Here is a 5,357-nt window from a genome sequence, read left to right as displayed (position 1 = left end):
AGGCTACTCGATCGAGTGCCCAACATGCTCGATCGAGTGCCCCGACTCCAGAACCCAAACAGACCTTCTGATCTCTGACTTACTCGACCGAGTAGCCCGGATACTCGATCGAGTGACCCCATACTCGATCGAGTGCCCGAGGTACTCGATCGAGTGCCCAAAAACACGATTCTGGTCAAAATAACGACAAGTACCCACTCGATCGAATCAAACCCACTCGATCGAGTCATGCAGACTCGTGAATACTACCCGAATGTTATCTCACATACCCTAACGTACTATGCATTCATTATTATTTCAACATTATGATTACAACTACGTATTCAAATCTGCGCGACTCCTCATACAATTAACAAAATAATCTACTTCGTGTTATCAAGTGCCACGTTATAAACAACCATCATGCTTTTCATCCAATTCGTTATATAAAACACATATCATTGAACCTCTTCATGTTACTACTTACCAAAAGTCAAACATTACCATCTATCATGCTCATATAACATTCAACTTTCAATCATGTATTACTCGCATGTTTTAAATTTTCATAACTTTTCATAACACAAACCACACCCATACACTACAAATCCTATTTCCATGTTGCTAATACAACAACATTACAAATCCACTTCATCACACATCATCATATACGAACTACTTTCTTTTTCTACCATATCACTCATCATTCTCATATACTTTTCCAACGATTCCAACCAACATGTCAACCAACTATCATGCAACATGCTTTCAACAAACCATATACAACACAATTAACATACACGTCGCACATATACACACGGACTCCACGTTCCCATACCATGTGAATGGCTTGAGTATCATGGGGCCAAGATTTTGAAGTGAGGGCGCCTACTCACCCAAAACCTAGCATCAGCCGGGGCTCCCATTACACATACACCAGGTTCATTTTATTAGACTCCCTATATTCATTATGTTCATTTGTTACAGGTTCCAAAATCGTCGCTCTGATACCATTTGTAACACCCCCATACTCCAAGTGCCTTACCAGGACCACTCAGGTATAAGGATACTACCATCTCGGTTGCCCGAGGTACTGAATATCATAAGACAATAAAGAAACGTACTTTTAAAGTAATTATAGATTAAGTGATTACATGTTCAAACCAAAACTAATAAAAGGAATTACAAGGTTCTCATACGGTCTACAGCTAAAACTATCAAAGCTACTAGACTTCGTCCGACACAAATGAAGACTTCTAACTACCACGTGATGACTCATCCTGCTATCCCATACGCGTCATATCACACCCGCTCAATAACCGCTCACCACCCCGAATGGATCACCACGCTTTTAAAACATTTAAACGGGTCGATTAATCACACAATTCAATACATATATCAACAATAAGATAAACAGACAAATGTTTAACCGTCACACACACACAACCAACCAATTCCAATCATCTCAATCATTGATCGTCCACCGGACCACGTCGCCAGCTGGGGGACCGCACCGTTCCCACCTAAGCCCCGCTCATCATACCGAGCGATAACCCCGTCCATTAATGTGCACATCCCCTTCCGTGGCGGGTTCCACGAAGGGCGAAACTAGGGCGTGAAGCCACTCCCGCAAGTGACTCCACTCAGCCGAGAACGCATCTCGAGAACCATAGACAACCAATCACAATCACAATCACAGCCGTCACAATACAATTACTATATCAAACAATCAATCTCAACACATCAACAATCATCCCATTATGGGACTAATATCGAGTAGGAAATCCTACCCGATATGCACACAATCGATTTCGGTATCAACAAATGTATCAAAAGTCTCTTCTACGAACCCTCCTCCTATCATATAACACATAGAGGCTACACATCACAAACTACACACAAAACCCCCAATCTCTAAATTAGGGTTTAACCAAACTTAACAAAACATTATAAAAATTATATTAAAAGCTTACCCTCGACGGAGGGAACTCAACGATACGAATAACGACAAGAACTCGACGATCCAACTCCGGAATTGCTAAGGATGCGATTAGGAAGATGAACTGGTTGCTTTCTCTCTTAAACAGGGTTTTAGGTTTTGTAAAAGTGATTTAAAACAATGACGACTATGTTTAAATACCTTAATCGCATAATTAACAAAACCCGAGAAAACTCCCCGTAAAACCGGACACTCGATCGAGTACCCAAGGTACTCGATCGAGTACCCCCTTACTCGATCGAGTACCCCAGCTACTCGATCGAGTACCCCCTTACTCGATCGAGTACCCCAGCTACTCGATCGAGTACCCAACAGGTCAGAAACTATTTTATCTCGCAACTTACCCTTACTCGACAGAGTAAGGGCTACTCGATAGAGTACCCCAAGACTTATAAATACGGAGTATTACATTACCACTTCTACACCTCCCACTCCCATATTCATGCCCACCTCTTTGGTAAGAGAATCTTGTGAGGAGAGTCTCACAAATTCCATGGCATCCTTATTTGTAGAAGCAAGGAGAAATATTATATTGAGTGGGAGTTCTAGCAAGAATGTCCTTGCAACTGAAAGGAGTAATGGTATTATTTAAGGAAAGGCAAAGAAGGGTAAGAAACCCAAACCCGATAATGGATTGGAAGTGGATAGTGAGACTACCACAACAAAAACCAAGAAGGGTGCCCAATCCTACGATGAATGTCATTATTGTAATGTCATGAGCCATTGGAAGCGAAATTGCCCCAAGTATTTGGGAGACATCAATGTTAGACTTGACGCTCCACTTAGTAATATTTCATCCGAAATCTTTGTTATTGATATAAATTATACTTCCACCTCAACGTAGGTATTGGATACCGGTTGTGGTTCTCACCTTTGTAATCATTTACAAGGGCTTAGAAATGTGGAAAAGCTAAACATGGGTGATGTGGATCTCCGACTACGAAATGGAGCTAGGGTAGCCGGCACTTTAAGAGGGACTTATGTACTTGTTTTAGCTAATGGCTTTGAGTTGTACTTACATAATTTTTATTTTGTACCTTCTTTATCGAAGAACATCGTTTCCATTGCCATGTTAGACATGGAAGGATTTTCTTTTGCTATTAAGAGTAATTGTTGTGAAATTTCTAAGAATTACTTGGCCATAGGCCAAGGCACTTCAATTAATGGCATTTATGTTCTTGAAACTTTAAACTCAAGCAAAGATATCTATAACATACAATCCAAAAGACTCAAAACAAGTGATCCAAATGAATCATACATTTGGCATTGTCGATTAGGTCACGTAAACGCGAAACGCATCAAAAGGCTAGTGTCAACTGGAATTATTGGGCCATTTGATTTTCAATCATATGGAATATGCGAATCTTGTCTCATTGGCAAAATGATTCGTGCTCCCTTTAGTGGTAAAGGGACACGAGCAAGTGATTTATTGGGACTAATACATACCGATGTATATGGTCCAATGAGTATCACCGCTAAGGGAAATTATGACTACTTCGTCACTTTTACCGACGATGTAAGTAGATATGGGTATGTTTACTTAATCAAATATAAAAGTGAAGCTTTTGAGAAATTTAAAGAATTTTAAAAGGAAGTAGAGAACCAACTGAACAAGAAAATTAAAGCATTACGATCCGATCGTCGTGGCGAATATCTAAGTAATGAATTTGATTCTCACTTATGGATTATGACCTTGTGTCACTACCTATAAGATCAAAGTAATATGAGTCGGGTTGAGTTGTCGAACTCACTTTTGGGGATTTGCAATCCAAAACGGACACATGATTTTAAACGAAAGATCAACCTGGAGATACCTAAAATAGCAAGTCTATTTAACAAATGACATGGATCAGACTCGCATATTACATGAATCAAACTGCCATAATAGAGCTGGTCTATTTACGAGCTAACACGTCAGTCTAGACGAACTTGTATTACTTCACCATATATGTTTGTACCTCACAAAGCTATCTCTTAAGAAGATAGAAGTATTTCTAAGAGATAGAGTGGGAGTAGATCGTCACAAACATGTCTTATAGTTAATGTGTTACTTTTTGAAAGTAATGGAACTATAATCTATTGAGATAGATTGGGAGTAAAGTACACATGTCTTATTGGTAATATGTTTCTTTTCGAAAGTAATGGAATTATGACCTATTGAATGATCAATTGCGAGTAGTCCCAAATCGACTTTGTTGCATAAAAGCATAAAAGCCATAGCATTACAATCCAAAAAAAAATTTTTTTTTATACTCACGAGTAGATTTACTTTAAGGCGATTGTCTCTTTAAAGTAAATAGAGTTTTAGAGTACCTAAAAGCATAGATAGACATGAAGATGTTAATCAAGATAAATCATGTTAGGAATTGCCACATTTCATTTTAATGAAGAATGGCAAGTGATATTAAAAATTCGCTTTTCTAAAATGGGAACTTAGAGAAGGATGTGTACGTAACACAAAACTTTAGATAAAGATATAAGAATCCTAACATATTATGCAAAGCTTACTTAAGCGATCCTAGAATGGTCTTAAGCAAGCATCAAAGGATTATAATAATCATACTTTTCGTTCATGTGATAATTGAGAATGGTTTCATTCACATTGTTGAAAGAATCATGTTTATACATGAAGTTAAGTTGGAGCCAGAATTATTTTTCCCATGTCTTATATGTTGATAACATATTACTCATTGAGAATAATGTACCAATGCTCTTCTCTATGAAAGAGTGATTGGGAGACTAGGAAAAGGTGCGATGTATTCTAGATTTCCGAATCTATGTGTTAAATTTGAGAGAATATTGGCATAGAGTCAAGAGCCTTATGATGATAAGATCTTTCATATCTTAAACCTCAACATATCAAGAAGGTTTTTCATATTGATGAAAGTGGGATTACTTAGAGCCAGTAGTAAAATCACCCACTGAACCTGAGAGTTGATGGACGCATGAAGTTGAATCCTAATGTTTCCGCTATTGGATTAATCATGTATGCCATAATATGTGCACACAACTTGATGACTTGTATGCCGGGTGCATAACAAGTCAATAACAAGTCAATTCAAGTAAAGATCATCAGATAGCCGTCAAGGACACCCTTGAGTTCTCTAGGAGGACTAAGGGTTCATTCTTGTGTTTGGAAGAGATGTTGAATTATGTATTGAATAATACACAAACTTAAGTTTCCAAACTTATTGAGATGATTTGAGATCTCAGGCTGGACTTGTTGATGATTATCAAAAGTGCAAATAGCCAGAGAGACCTTAAAGAGTCAGTCATTGAAATTCTACGAACGGAGTCTGAGTATATTGTGATAAGGATAAGGTGGTTTATAAAAGAACCATTAGCAGGTCTTTCCACCAGAGATCCCATCACAAGTTAT

The sequence above is a fragment of the Silene latifolia genome, chromosome Y, assembly GCF_048544455.1.
Source record: "Silene latifolia isolate original U9 population chromosome Y, ASM4854445v1, whole genome shotgun sequence".
Taxonomy (NCBI): Eukaryota; Viridiplantae; Streptophyta; class Magnoliopsida; order Caryophyllales; family Caryophyllaceae; genus Silene; species Silene latifolia.
The sequence above is the reverse complement of the archived record's forward strand: the minus strand, read 5'-3'. Positions refer to the sequence as shown.